Source organism: Siphateles boraxobius, unplaced genomic scaffold (genome assembly GCF_051911475.1).
Source record: "Siphateles boraxobius isolate OS27281-9 unplaced genomic scaffold, OSU_SipBor_1 12, whole genome shotgun sequence".
Lineage (NCBI taxonomy): Eukaryota > Metazoa > Chordata > Actinopteri > Cypriniformes > Leuciscidae > Siphateles > Siphateles boraxobius.
Window position 1 is genome coordinate 19,881,843 of NW_027508722.1, and position 16,828 is coordinate 19,898,670.

The following is a 16,828-nucleotide window of genomic DNA, read 5'->3' on the forward strand; positions in this document are numbered from 1 at the left end:
TTTCTTCTAATAGGGTTGAAAAATAAGCAAATCTAGCAGTTTTAAGGCCTCTCTGTATGCAATCGAGCTCTCCTTCCATGAAATGCGAAAGACCTCTATATTTGTTTTTTTCCAGTTTCGCTCCATTTTCCTGGCTACTCTCTTTAGGGCCTGAGTGTGCCCGTTGTACCACGGCGTTGGACTATTTTCTTTAATCTTCTTTAAGTGCAACGGAGCAACTGTGTCTAAAGTGCTAGAAAAGAGAGAGTTAAAAGTTTCTGTCGCAATATCGAGTTCTTCTACGCTATCTGGGATGCTGATATGATGACACTGATCAGGAAGATTATTAATAAAGCATTCTTTTGTGGCAGAAGTGATAGGTCTAACATACTTGTAACACGGAGTCGGCTTTGCAGCCTTGGCTAAATGAAGTTTACACGAGACTAGATGATCTGAGATGTCATCGCTCTGCTGCAGAATTTCAACAGCATCGACATTGATTCAATGTGATAATATTAGATCTAGAGTATGATTACGACAATGAGTAGGTCCTCACATGTGTTGTATAACTCCAATAGAGTTAAGAATGTCTTTAAATGCCAATCCCAATACAGCTTTTTCATTATCTACATGTATATTAAAATCACCAACAATTAGGACTTTATCTTAAACCAGTACTAACTCTGATAGAAAGTCAGCAAATTCCTTGATAAAGTCGGTATGGTGCCCTGGTGACCTGTAGACAGTAGCCAGCACAAATCTTAAACGTGATTTATCATTTTTGCACTATATATTGTTACATTAAGCACCAACACTTCAAAAGAATTATATTTGAAACTAGACTTCTTAGTAATTTTGAAAATATTACTATAACTTACAGCAACATTACTCCCCCTTTGCCTTTCAGACGAGGTTCATGTTTATAGCAGTAATCTTGCGGGGTGCACTCATTTAAAATAATGTAATTGTTTGGTTTTAGCCAGGTTTCTGTCATACACAGCACATCTAGGTTGTAGTCTGTAATCATATCATTAACAATAAGTGCTTTTGAAGTAAAGGATAGAATATTCAGCAACCCAAGCTTTATCATTTGTTCATTTGTATTATTTCTGTTTTTTTATTTGTTGAACATCAATTAAATTTTAACTCTTCGATGTGTTTGGAAGTTTTTTTGTATTTCCTAATTCGGGGAACAGACACAGTCTCTATATGGTGATATCTAGGTGAAAGAGCATCTATGTGATGGGATTTATCTGACCTTGGTAACATGAGACAGCTGGCAGACGGTCGGTTTAGCCAGTTTCTCTGCTTCCTGACCTGAGCCCAAGATTGTCATGTTTCAGCTCTAAGACTATGTGCCATATTACTAGAGAGAAGAGCAGCACCATCCCAGGAGGGATGAATACCATCTCTTTTCAACATCAGCGTATCAGCAATTTCAGGCCCAAAAAAGGCCCAAACATAAGTGATCACATTCATCTAATCTTTCCTAATGATCCGCTAGCTGCCCGCCCCATAAACAGGCCGCCAAAAAACGCGTCTCTGTAGGCTGCCTCGGCTCTGAGGCACACAAAAACAATTGGGTTCCCTCTCAAGGCGGTAACTCAACATTACGTCAGCTTGACGTAGCCTATATGGGAACTCCTCCCTTATCCACTTTCGCTGAAATCATATGGGCTAACGCCACCTGGGGACAGCTGGCCAATTGACGCAAGGCATGCAAATACTGACAGGTTCGCGGGCAGTATAAATTTTATGGCCGTGACAATTACGTCAGAATCTCTTTCTTCACTCTAGAAGTATATGTTAAGTCATCGTGGAAGTTGCTTTAGAGGAGTACTCACCCCTGTTTTATCTCTCCGCATCCGATGGCTGCTACATACCAGTTATGTGCGGGTCCCATTGACCCGCCCGACCTTCACCAGTTCTGTGTCTCCTGCCCATGCTGGAGCCCAGGCTGAGGCGGCACTTACGGACGACACATAAGCCCACTCCGCTGAGCTGCCAGTGCGTGCCCTCAGAGCCAGAAGAGAAGTGGCTCGGACAACAGCGGGGATGAGGTCCACTGCCGCCAGTGAGCCGCTGGTGGGCCCTCCCCCGTCTGAAGAGGAGTTCGAAAGTGTCAGCTTCGCGGACGCAAGCCTCCGCCCCACCGGCCGTCGCAAGCTTCGTCTTCTTTGGAACTGGCGGGGAAGATGACTCCATGTCACTCTCGGCGTCAGAAAAGGACTGGGCGTCTCAACTGGACCACTCCGACCAAGAGGGCCCTACAGACCTCTAGGAGGAGCTCGTCAGGGTCCTCGGCAAGGCCGTCACGGAGCTAGACCTCACTTGGAACGCTCCGGACGAGCCTGTGAAAAGCAAGTTGGACTCGTGGTTACTCCAGTCGAGCCGCCGCCAGGCCGCATCGAGGAGAGGAACCCCGTTTTGTTGAAATCACGAAGCCTCTCCATATGTTTGAGATAGCAGTATTGGTATATTTAAAAGCTTACATTTTGAGGTTGAAATCGGCTTGTTTTTGGAGATTCTATCATGCAGTAGGGGCGTGGCGTGTCATTGTATGTGTGTATTTCCATACTGGATAAGCCGGCTTTTGCCCCCGCCCTCCAATTGAACAGCGTGGCTACTTATTATGCTGAGCTCTGGCCGGCTCTATCTGATATCAAAATTCAATGAAGATGGACGCCGCAAAGATTGTCGCAGACGAGCTGAACCGTGGCAGTTACACCGAAAATGTTTTGAAGTACTTCTTCGACAAGCCGCGCTGAAATAGCGAAACTGTTGTGCAAAGGGGCCATAGAACCGGCTGTAAAAGCCTGACTCGCTCAGAGAGGGAGGTACCGGTTCTATGGGCCCTTTGCATTCTGATATCCCTGGAATCGCTTCCCATGCTTTTACATGTACAGCTAGGGGCAGAATGGCCTCCGGGTTCCGATCGCCGCACTTCGTGGGCTCGGGAAACTGAACCGGAGGTATGGGCGCGGCGCGTGGGCCTTCGGTGCTTGAATACGGCGGCTCGCTGACAGCGGTGGCTGGCTGTTTCATATGTGACGTCCCGAATTGCTTTGAATGGGGAATGCCTTGTGAACAGGGAACAGACTTAATGGACTGGCAACAATCTCCATAGGACATGAACTGGTACAGAGAATCGAAAAAGAGGCTGCAGTTAAGACCTTTGCTGCGATGAAGGCCCGCCGTGCGCGCTTCTGAAACATAAGTTAAGCTTCATTTGCTCTTTAGTCGTTATTTAAGACGCTGAACCTGCTGATGATATAATGTGCTTGCGGACATTTAATTCGTGTGTGTTTTACGCACATAAGAAAGTGGTGTAAAGAGATTTGCAACAGTAGTTTGAGGAGGTGAAATGTGATCATTTGGAAAATTCCTGTCATAACTGCTTAAAGAAAAATGCCAGCAGGCATTTGCCTCTTGCATAAACTTTAATATTGTTGACATTTTGGGTTGCCAATAGTTAGGTCGTCAATAGTTGACGTTGCGCACTATTTGCATTATATGTAGGGCTATGGCTTATTGGTCTTTGTGTGTTGTTGTTGCTGGTTTTGCGTTATATGTATATGGCATATTGGTCTTGTGTGTTGAAAGTGAAAGTGACACGTGATGGCCAGGCCAAGTATGGTAAGCCATACTTGTAAGTGCACACACATTAGGAGCAGAGTAGTGAGTAGTGAAGACACACACACTGCAAACGTGGATATACACACCCGGAGCAGCGGGCAGCCTTGAGTGGCGCCCGGGGAGCGATTGGGGGTTAGGTGCCTTGCTCAAGGACACCTCAGTCATATTCCTGCCGGTACTGGAATCGAACCAGCAATTCGGACGCGTCAACCTCAGGCTGGGGCGCAGTGTGCCTGGGTGTACCTGCCTCAGGCCTGTGGTCGGAGTCACAGAGAGAGTGGCACATAAACTGTCTGGAATTGGAAGCGGTGTCCCTAGCCTTGAAGGCTTTTCGGTCAAAATTGGAGTGGCAACATGTACTGATTCGAACCGACAACACGTCTGTGGTCTCGAACATAAATCGCCTGGGCGGCATGCGCTCCAGAGCACTGTTCAAACAGGCAGCGAGTCTCCTGTATCCTGAACCGTGGAGCGGACATGCTCTCGAGGAACGGGATTCCTCAAGGAGAGTGGAGGCTTCACGCCGGATCAGTTCAAATGATTTGGGATCGTTTCGGGAAGGTGGACATTTTAAACAAAAACGTTGAGAAAATCACATTTTTGTCGAAGACTACACCTTGATCAGATTCAGAACGATGAGCAAAAAAACAGATGTAGTAGATCGAGTCCAACACCCCCAAAGCTTCAGTCGTTTTCACTTCATGGGTTACGCTTCATTTCATTTGGTAACATTAAGCAGTTTTGATTTACACGATGTTTAATCTTTGATGATCACGTTATTTTACATTTGAGTGAGCAATCGTCTATCACTTGTTTCAGCTATTTCTTCTCCTGTGTTTTGATCCGGAGATTCAGTACTAGAAGATGTGTAAAGTTGGGCTGTGTTGAAAAAATCGATTCACCAATTCTGAATCGATTTTGATATTAATTTCTAAAGATCGATCTGTAACTCAGAGGATCGATTTAATAATAGGCTTACATTTTCCCCGTGAACTTTAACTTGCCGCGACTGGGAGATTCCTGTATGCACATTGAAAGGCTTTCACTCAGCGCGCACATTGTTACGACAACGGGCTTTGAGTGAGTCATTAAACCGTTCATTCAACGAACACGTTCAAAAAAGCTGATTCATTAAAAGAGATGTAATGAAACAATGTGTTAATTATTTTTAACTTTGAGTTCCACTTTTCAAGGCTCAGCTGAGCAGCAATGCGTCTCATGGGTAACGCTGAAGCTGATGCTTCACTTATTAGAGACCAATAATGCATTGATTCAATGCGTGACTCGCTGATTTTATTTTCCCGCGCCTTCCTCGCGCTGTGGAATGCTGACCAGCGCTGCTGCTGACGCGCATTTATGGTAAATACCCGTGACGTGAAAGTTAGAAGGATGATACGACAAATATTTCGCTTTCCTTTGACACGGCAATACGAATTTTTACGAATACATATGACTTCAAAGACAGACGCAGGTAATCGCACGCGCTCTGCCGATCTCTCTCATTCACTGTCTGTGCGAAGCCTCTGTAGGCTACACATCACCACGATAAACAGTCTTGTTTGTTATCATTATGAACTTGTTTAACATTCAATACACATGCATGAAGCTCAAAACAAGAAGGGTATAGCCTTATAAAAAACGTGAATATCGCGGTTGCTGCGGTTACTTGCAATCCTCTGCGGTTGACTTGTCAGTAGCGCGGTACTACAAGATTGCGGTAGCCTAATCTCTATAGCCCTAGTACTGCTGCTGAAATACCTCTGCGTCCTCTGTCGTCTGCACCAGTGCAAGTTTGTGAAAGCAGTTGTATCAACACTCTGGAAGGGGGATTGTTCTTTACAACCATCAACTCCATTAATTTGCAGTTAAATGTCTATAATAATAGTATCAATATGTTGCATAACTACAGTCCTGTAATTCAGGTAACAGCTGGAAAAAATGCTTTTTTCTAAAACACTTATCTAAATCTCGAAGATCAGATCGGATCGAATCGAATAATGATAATCGATTCAAGATCTTGAGAATCGGAATCGAATCGATTCTTGAAATTTGAATCGAAACCCAGCCCTATGTGTAACACATCTATGGATAGCTGGAAATTCCCCACCATTGACCATTCAGTCAATGGTGGGGAAAGAGTAAAGTAGAATGAAAGTAAATTCCTATGTACACTTTCAGTGGACTAGCCTACACAAAAATTCCGATATGCAGAATTGAAACACTAGGGCAATGCCCGTGCAAAATGCCCGTTTTTGTGTGTTGGTTTGGTATGTTTGAGTTGCTGAATAGCCTAGGCTACTATAACACAGGAGCCTAAACTCTGAGAAAATGATAACGTTAAGCGCACCAGAATAAAATATAATATTCAGAATTAAACAGTGTAGCTGACTTACAGATTCAGTTAACATCCACAAATGAATAAGCGCAACGATTCAGGGGAGGTTCAGACCTTGGCTGGAGCAGCGACACAGTGAACTCAGAGAACTCTTGAACAAACAGTTTGTGAATAAGCTACTACAAATGATCGCCGTGAATAAAATAATATTCAGATATTTTTAAACCACAACCCTCTAATGTCAGAATGTTTATTTTGAGTGGCCAGCGGCTAGAGCGGCAAAAGCCAATGTGTGCTTCTTTTACGATATATTTACCGATATGTTTCGCATTTCTAATCCAAACAACGTCAAACTTGGCAATGCACTTACTCGTGCTCGTAGCAAGACACCTGTCAAGTTTGAAATCCATTGGGAACGTTTGGATTTCAGCGAATTACAGATATGCCCGTTCAAAATTTGTTTTTGTGTGTGTATTTATTAATTGTTGGTTTGGTGTGTTTGAGTGCTTATTGTTACAATTACACAGCAAAAGTTCAGTGACATTTTTATTTGTGAATGGTAGAAAGCAAATACTGATCAGTATCAGTGTCAGTACATAATGACATAAAATAAATATGGAAAATTTAACTTTATAACTAACTGCTGACAACTAACTACTTCTGAATAACTACAATATTCAGAAGTAAACAGTGTAGCTGACTTAATGTTTAGCTGACAGAATGTTTATTTTTAAACTACTACACTATTCAGAGATAGCTGACAGAATGTTTATTTTTAAACCAGTACAATATTCAGAGGTAAACAGTAGCTGACTTAATGTTTAGCTGACAGAATGTTTATTTTAAACCACTACAATATTCAGAGGTAAACAGTGTAGCTGACTTAAAGGAGCCGTATGTAAGAATGTGGCCAAAACTGGTACTGCAATCACTTTCAAATTACTGTAGAGCGGTGTATCCCCTCTCCCTCCTCCCTGACTCGAGGTTGCCAGATAGGCTGCAGGATACATGCAGGATATATGTGATGTGAAAGATTACGTGTCATTCTATTATTTTTGGCTGTAGAACTTGCATGATAAACAATAATGGGCGTGCTAATGTTGTTTTCCTCAGCGTCTCATCGTAATGACAGAGAAACGGGCTCTGACAATGCATTGCTAATGTTAGTAATGATGACTCGCCGTTTTTATTACCGAAACAATTCCTTACCTTTTCAGTTCGATGACCCACCTCCTCCATATGAGCTAACGTAACGTTACTTTGCACGAACATGCATAACTTTGTTCGACTGTCATGAATATTCGACCGACTTCGTGATTGGCAGATAGGAGGAGGGTGGCGCATCAGACCAAATCACAGTCAGTGATATAAGTATTTGAAATTAACATGATTTCTTAATGTCTAGTGACATATCAGGGCCATTTTATGATTAATTGAAATAAATTTCTTACATACAGCTCCTTTAATGTTTAGCTGACAGAATGTTTATTTTTAAACCACAATTTTTAAACCACAACCCTCTCTAATGTTAGAATGTTTATTTTTAGACCACAACTTCAATGTGTGCTTCTTTTACCGATATATTTGACGATATCTTTTACATTTCTAATCCAAACAACGTCAAACTCGGCACTGCACTTACTCGTGCCCGTAGCGAGACACCCGTCAAGTTTGAGATCCATCGGACTAACGGTTCGAGAGATATGCGATTAACAGACATACAGACAGACACACGTTACTGTAATTTATAGATAGATATCTGTTTTATATCAATATTCTAATCAATATTTTCAAACAATGTAAGTATTGTATCACTCGAAGGAGTGCTGACCCTGGAAAAGCTCTATAAGGCCCTGCAAAGCATGGAGTCTGGGAGGGCACCAGGAGTGGATGGCCTCCCAGTTGACTTCTATAAGGCTTTTTGGTTGGAGTGGGATTAGATCTGCTGTAGGTACTTAAGGTACTTACCTGTCGAAGGGTGGGTTGCCATTGAGTTGCTGTGATCACTCTTATTCCAAAAAAAGGGGACCCTACAGATATTAAGAACTGGCGCCCTGTCTCGCTTATATATAGCGACTATAAAATGCTTTCTAAGGCATTGGTTAACAGATTGGCTGGAGTGTTGGGTCAGGTTATCCATCCGGACCAGTCATAGTGTCTCCCTGGTAGATATTCGACAATAATTCAAGATATTTTTTAAGTCTCTAAATTGTTAAATTTAGTTTGTGGCTTGATATCTTTGGATTAGGAGAAGTCTTTTGATCGAGTAGAGCTCTTATATTTGTGAGTGCTTTAACAGCTTTTGATATTTGTATAAACGTTGTAGACATGATTAGGGTACTCTATTGTGACGTTGAGACACTGAAAATAAATGGTGGCTTATGTGCTCCTTTTTAGGTTCTCAGAGGTATCAGACAAGGTTGCTCCTTGTCTGGAATGTTGTATTCATTGTCTTTTGAGCCATTGCTTTAACTAATAAGAGGTCAATTAAGTGGTTTGTATTATTAACCTTATTATTAACCTTTTTTTGTCAGCCTATGCCGATGATATTGTGGTGATGACCAACAGACAAAGTGATGTGCAGATTTTAATAAATGATTTCCATTACACGAGAGTAGATGTTAAAACTTCATGCTGATTTGTACTCGGCTTTCGCCAAGATAATCACCAACTAAGACGTAGCTTTACAGTAACCTATGCTTCTCCATCCATTTACGCTTCTTTCCATCTGGTGACGTGAATCTTCTGTCTGGTGTTAATACAGTGTATTGCGCATCAGCACACACAACGGCTGCAACCACAGTGCGGTCCCCCATAACAACCCTCTGGATTGAACGGAGTAGGGAACATCTCTAGGGTCTTCAAGTGGGCACCTTCCGTCCTCAGTGTTTCGTCGACTAGCCCACGACACCTCAAGAGGGCTCGACAGTGACTCTGGCGTCCTAGAGTCACCCCCCTCCGTCCCCCACTCAACTCAGCCCAGCTTACTGACCTCTACTTCCCTCTTGCTGCTGAGACCTAACCACAATCTCACAATCTCTCCGCAACCCAACCATACGCGCCAACCCGTTTGACTAAGGCTGTCGAGCCCCACTGGTGCGTTAATATGCAGTTTCAGTGAGAACATCATATGTTGACCTAATAAGGAAACTGATCCTACTCTCTTCCATTGACCAAAGGTCTTGCCAGCCCATTTTTCGTTGTTCCACACTCTCCCATCTCATCCACTCTCCCTGCTTGGCCTGGGAAATGGCCTTTATACATCTCATCCTCTCCTCCTGCTTTCGCACCTCGTTGACTACCAGCTTCCTCCTTTGACCTGGGCCTGCCTTGTGCCATTTAGGAGGAGCTAAACTGAGCCCAAAACCCCCTCTTCCATGCTGTACCTGTCCCACGATATCCCCAATTTGAAGGTCAGCCTTTGCCTCTACTACAGATTTCTTTGCTGACCACTTTCTACCAGTTTTTACCACAGGGGCTGCCTCCCTTACACATTTGTCGCGTGACTCTGCAAAAGTCATTTCCAGTCTGACCTTGGCACACTTAAACTCCTCGGTTAAAGCAGAGACTGGCAGCTGCAATACTTTTAAACCACAACCCTCTCTAATGTTAGAATGTTTATTTTTAGACCACAACTTCAATGTGTGCTTCTTTTACCGATATATTTGACGATATCTTTTACATTTCTAATCCAAACAACGTCAAACTCGGCACTGCACTTACTCGTGCCCGTAGCGAGACACCCGTCAAGTTTGAGATCCATCGGACTAACGGTTCGAGAGATATGCGATTAACAGACATACAGACAGACACACGTTACTGTAATTTATAGATAGATATCTGTTTTATATCAATATTCTAATCAATATTTTCAAACAATGTAAGTTTTGTATCACTCGAAGGAGTGCTGACCCTGGAAAAGCTCTATAAGGCCCTGCAAAGCATGGAGTCTGGGAGGGCACCAGGAGTGGATGGCCTCCCAGTTGACTTCTATAAGGCTTTTTGGTTGGAGTGGGATTAGATCTGCTGTAGGTACTTAAGGTACTTACCTGTCGAAGGGTGGGTTGCCATTGAGTTGCTGTGATCACTCTTATTCCAAAAAAAGGGGACCCTACAGATATTAAGAACTGGCGCCCTGTCTCGCTTATATATAGCGACTATAAAATGCTTTCTAAGGCATTGGTTAACAGATTGGCTGGAGTGTTGGGTCAGGTTATCCATCCGGACCAGTCATAGTGTCTCCCTGGTAGATATTCGACAATAATTCAAGATATTATTTAAGTCTCTAAATTGTTAAATTTAGTTTGTGGCTTGATATCTTTGGATTAGGAGAAGTCTTTTGATCGAGTAGAGCTCTTATATTTGTGAGTGCTTTAACAGCTTTTGATATTTGTAAAAACGTTGTAGACATGATTAGGGTACTCTATTGTGACGTTGAGACACTGAAAATAAATGGTGGCTTATGTGCTCCTTTTTAGGTTCTCAGAGGTATCAGACAAGGTTGCTCCTTGTCTGGAATGTTGTATTCATTGTCTTTTGAGCCATTGCTTTAACTAATAAGAGGTCAATTAAGTGGTTTGTATTATTAACCTTATTATTAACCTTTTTTTGTCAGCCTATGCCGATGATACTGTGGTGATGACCAACAGACAAAGTGATGTGCAGATTTTAATAAATGATTTCCATTACACGAGAGTAGATGTTAAAACTTCATGCTGATTTGTACTCGGCTTTCGCCAAGATAATCACCAACTAAGACGTAGCTTTACAGTAACCTATGCTTCTCCATCCATTTACGCTTCTTTCCATCTGGTGACGTGAATCTTCTGTCTGGTGTTAATACAGTGTATTGCGCATCAGCACACACAACGGCTGCAACCACAGTGCGGTCCCCCATAACAACCCTCTGGATTGAGCGGAGTAGGGAACATCTCTAGGGTCTTCAAGTGGGCACCTTCCGTCCTCAGTGTTTCGTCGACTAGCCCACGACACCTCAAGAGGGCTCGACAGTGACTCTGGCGTCCTAGAGTCACCCCCCTCCGTCCCCCACTCAACTCAGCCCAGCTTACTGACCTCTACTTCCCTCTTGCTGCTGAGACCTAACCACAATCTCACAATCTCTCCGCAACCCAACCATACGCGCCAACCCGTTTGACTAAGGCTGTCGAGCCCCACTGGTGCGTTAATATGCAGTTTCAGTGGCAACGGTTCCGTATGGCATACCACCTACCACAAAACACAATATCTGCCCAACCACCCGTCATTCACGCAATATACACAAAAACGTAATAACTGTAAATACTATACAACCTATACAAATAAACCAACAGTTGCTGCTGAGACCTAACCACAATCTCACCGCAACCCAACCATACGCGCCAACCCGTTTGACTAAGGCTGTCGAGCCCCACTGGTGCGTTAATATGCAGTTTCAGTGGCAACGGTTCTGTATGGCATAGCACCTACCGCAAAACACAATATCTGCCCAACCACCCGTCATTCACGCAATATACACAGGAACGTAATGACTGTAAATACTATACAACCTCTACAAATAAACCAACAGTGCTGCTGAGACCTAACCACAATCTCAAAATCTCTCCGCAACCCAACCATACGCGCCAACCCGTTTGACTAAGGCTGTCGAGCCCCACTGGTGCGTTAATATGCAGTTTCAGTGGCAACGGTTCCGTATGGCATATCACCTACCGCAAATCACAATATCTGCCCAACCACCCGTCATTCACGCAATATACAGAGGAACGTAATGACTGTAAATACTATACAACCTCTACAAATAAACCAACAGTGCTGCTGAGACCTAACCACAATCTCACAATCTCTCCGCAACCCAACCATACGCGCCAACCCGTTTGACTAAGGCTGTCGAGCCCCACTGGTGCGTTAATATGCAGTTTCAGCGGCAACGGTTCCGTATGGCATACCACCTAGCGCAAAACACAATATCTGCCCAACATCCCGTCATTCACGCAATATACACAGGAACGTAATGACTGTAAATACTATACAACCTATACAAATAAACCAACACCCTTCAAGTTTTCAAGAATTCTACGAAACCGTAGCATGGCGGCCTGTACTCAGCCAGCTAGAATCTTTCCGTCTCAACCACAGCCAGTTGCTGCTCCTTTCTGCTGCTTCAGATAAGTTCTTTACTGTGCGACGCAACTCTTGACCACTGAATCCGACGTCTCTGAGGAACCGGGTTGTAGAGTGTGCCACAAAACCTCGACAACCCACTTCCACTGCATAAACCTGGACTCTCCATCCTCGCTGTTCTGCTTCAGTGGCCAGATGAGCATACCGCAATTTCTTCCTCTCATATGCCTCATCTACCGCATCCTCCCATGGCACTGTTAACTCTATCAGTTGAACAATGCGTGCTGATCCAGACCACAAAACAATATCTGGTCGTAGGTTAGTGGTGGCAATCTCAGGTGGAAAAATAAGCCGTTGATCAAGATCAGCCAGCATCTTCCAGTCCCTAGCAGCTTCCAGTTGTCCTGGGCGAGAATTGGTGTTAGCACCTTTTCTTGGTGGTTGCTCGCCTGGGCGGAGGAATATTGTCTTCTGCGTGTAATGTTTTGCTAGAACAGGCGGCAACTTATTGGTCATACTACGCTTGCCTTCCAATGCTAAAGCCAAACATCGCAATACTTGGTCATGGCGCCAAGTAAACCGACCTTGGCTAAGAGCCACCTTACATCCTGTCAAAATGTGCCTTAATGTGGCAGGTGATGAACACAAAGGACAAGAGGGATCCTCTCCTACCCAGAGGTTTAGGTTCTGCGGTGATGGGAGAACATCATATGTTGACCTAATAAGGAAACTGATCCTACTCTCTTCCATTGACCAAAGGTCTTGCCAGCCCATTTTTCGTTGTTCCACACTCTCCCATCTCATCCACTCTCCCTGCTTGGCCTGGGAAATGGCCTTTATACATCTCATCCTCTCCTCCTGCTTTCGCACCTCGTTGACTACCAGCTTCCTCCTTTGACCTGGGCCTGCCTTGTGCCATTTAGGAGGAGCTAAACTGAGCCCAAAACCCCCTCTTCCATGCTGTACCTGTCCCACGATATCCCCAATTTGAAGGTCAGCCTTTGCCTCTACTACAGATTTCTTTGCTGACCACTTTCTACCAGTTTTTACCACAGGGGCTGCCTCCCTTACACATTTGTCGTGTGACTCTGCTAAAGTCATTTCCAGTCTGACCTTGGCACACTTAAACTCCTCGGTTAAAGCAGAGACTGGCAGCTGCAATACTCCTTTACTATAAAGTCCCACTCTGCTGAGGCAGCGTGGAACTCCCAACCATTTCCTGATGTATGAACTTATTAACGCTTCCAGCTTATCCACTGTTGTCAAAGAAACCTCGTACACAGTCAGTGGCCACAGCAACCTTGGCAGTAGACCAAACTGAAAGCACCAGAGTTTTAGTTTGCCTGGTAGAGCACAGCTGTTTATGCTCTTCAACCCTTCCACTGCTTGTCGTCTAACTTCTCCCACTCGAACTGTGTCCTTTAGATCCCCATCGTACCATCTCCCTAGACTCTTCACTGGCTTCTGAGAAACTGTTGGTATTGCCTCACCATTAATGAAGAATATTTTATCTACTACCTTGCCTTTAACTATTGAGATGCTCCTTGATTTAGAGGGCTTAAATTGCATTCGTGCCCATTCAATATTATCTGTTAACTTCCCCAATAACCGATTAGTGCAGGCTACCGTTGTAGTCATGGTTGTCATGTCATCCATGTATGCTCTGATTGGTGGTAGTCGCATCCCAGAAGCCAAGCGCTCTCCTCCTACTACCCATTTTGATGCCCTAATGATTACTTCCATTGCCATGGTAAAAGCCAGTGGAGAAATGGTGCATCCTGCCATTATTCCAACCTCTAAGCATTGCCATGTAGTGCTGAATTCTGGAGTTGAGAAACTAAATTGCAAATCTCCAAAATAGGCTTTCACTAAATTTGTTATCGACATCGGTACCCTGAAAAAATCAAATGATGCCCAAAGAAGCTCATGTGGCACTGAACCATATGCATTAGCCAAATCCAGGAATGTCACGTGGAGCTCCTTCCTCTCCTTTTTAGCTGATTGTATTCGTTGCCAGATAACACTGATATGTTCTAAGCATCCTGAGAATCCTGGAATGCCCGCTTTTTGAACTGAAGTGTCAATGAAGCCATTCTTTAATAGGTAGGTTGACAATCTCTGAGCAATAATGCTGAAGAAAATTTTGCCTTCGACGTTTAATAGTGAAATAGGGCGAAACTGACTGATGCTTGTAGGATCTTTTTCTTTGGGTATAAAGACTCCCCCTGCTCGGCGCCATGATCTAGGTATAACCTGCTTTTCCCAAGCCACTTTTATCAATTTCCACAGAATCCTTAGAACACCTGAAGCACTCTTGTACACTCTGTACGGAACTCCATTAGGCCCTGGAGATGATGAAGCCCTTGCCTTTCTCACAACCTGCTCTATCTCTTTCCACTTAGGTGCACAGACCTCCATTTGGTATTCTGGTGGATTGACAGGTGGGATGTCTGACGGAATTGACATAGGCTCATGCCTTTTTGCATCTGTATGCGTTTCCTCCAAATATCTCTCTAGCTCAACCCTAGATGCTTTTAAAGTGCCATTCTTCTCACTGGTGAATAACTTCTTTATGAATTTGAATGGATCTTTATAGAAATTAGCCCTCGCACGTTCCTTCTTTTTGTAGCGTTTCCGTAGGCGCTCAGCTCTGCGTAATGTTGCAAGCTTATCTTTTATGGCCCTTTGTAAGAGATTGAGTCCCTCCTTCTGACTTTGTTCCGCTCTTTTCCATTGCTTCCTCAGCTGTCTCCTTTCTCTAACTAACCCTTCAATTTTCTGCTGCCGTCTAGACAATCCAGGAGTAGTTTGTACTTTTTCCTTCCTTTTTTCCACACCAAACCTCTCACTTCCATATGCGTAAATGATGTCCCCAAATTTATCCAGCTTCTTTTCAACTGTACCAGTTAATCTTTCCAATGCAAAGCATAGATCTGTGTTTACCGTGTCCCATGCAGTTTTCTCACTAGCTCTTGGCCATCTAACTCCAGCCCTATGCCCGTTGAGGTTCTTTTCTCTCTTATGCTGGTTAGTCTGACCGGGTTCACAAGAATCAATGTGTTCATCACTAACTGTGCAAACCCTCATCTCCTCTATGACAGGGGTGCTGATATCCTGCGAACTGTGGTTTGCTTCCTGTCGCTGGATTTCATTCGACTGACTTGACTGACTCCGTAAGAAGTACTGATCAATGCGAGGCCCTTGTCCCTTCTCCCTCAAGCATTTCATTTTCCCTTGATGAATCTTCAAACCCCTGACCGTTGTCGCCTTGCTCCAGCCACAGACACAAGCTTGGAGTTCAATGGCTTTGCTAACTGCTGAACCTGAACTAGTCTTTTGTGAAGTACTCTCCATACTCATATCCGTTTCCATTCCAAAGTCGTTAACCATGTTGTCCACCATTGAGTCATCTTCCGCCCCTGCTCTCGCAGACTCTAGGGGTATTTTCCTCTTTAATTTTTCAGAAGCCTTGGGCGGATGTCTCCAGCATCCTGTAAACACAGAGCTGGATACTGCCGACAAGGGTAGCTAACCCTTACCAGCCCCATTGGGGTCTCTTTCCTCCTGTCAGCTGTCTCTCCAGGCTGTCACAAGGTCTTTCTCTTGTTGCCAGCAGCACTATTCACCGCAGTTACTGGACGTATCCAGATCTTGATGATTTCCATTACACGAGAGTAGATGTTAAAACTTCATGCTGATTTGGACTCGGCTTTCGCCAAGATAAGCACCAACTAAGACGTAGCTTTACAGTAACCTATGCTTCTCCATCCATTTACGCTTCTTTCCATCTGGTGACGTGAATCTCCTTCTGTCTGGTGTTAATAGTGTATTTGCGCGTCAGCACACACAACGGCTGCAACCACAGTGCGGTCACCCCATAACAACCCTCTGGATTGAGCGGAGTAGGGAACATCTCTAGGGTCTTCAAGTGGGCACCTTCCATCCTCAGTGTTTCGTCGGCTAGCCCACGACACCTCAAGAGGGCTCGACAGTGACTCTAGCGTCCCAGAGTCACCCCCCTCCGTCCCCCACTCAACTCAGTCCAGGTGTTCTGCTGAGGGTAGCCGTGTTCTCAGCTTCCTGTTCATGAGAATTTCTCCTGGAGACTGTCCACATTCAAGAGGGGATGCTCTGTAGTTTAGCAGTGCTAAATAAGGATCCTCTCCTGTCTCAGCAGCTTTCTTTAGCAGACGCTTTACAATCTGCACTCCTTTTTCAGCCAAGCCGTTTGACTGCGGGTACAGTGGACTTGATGTTACATGTTCAAACCCATAAGTCTCCGCAAAGTCCCTGTAGTCCTGACTGCTGAACTGTGGTCCGTTGTCACTCACCACAGTCACCGGAATTCCATGTCTTGCGAAGATGGCTTTAGTGTGTTTTATCACCTGTTGTGCTGTTGTATTTGTCAGCATCGCCAGCTCTGGATAGTTTGACTTGTAGTCCATGATGACAAGGTAGTCCCTCCCTGCTAGGTGAAATAAGTCTGTACCGACCTTTCTCCATGGTTCCTCAGGTTTACTGTGGGCCATCAGGGGTTCCTTAGGTTGCTGGTACCTGTGCCGCTGACATGTCTCGCAGCGCTGCACCAGTGCTTCAATGTCCTTATTCATGTGTGGCCAATACATCAAAACTCTTGCACGTCTCTTGCATTTCTCAATGACTAAGTGTCCCTCATGCGTGAGTTTTGCCATTTGTGAGCGCATGGAGGTAGGTATGACAATCCGTTCGCCTCTCAAGAGCACACCATGCACAACTGAC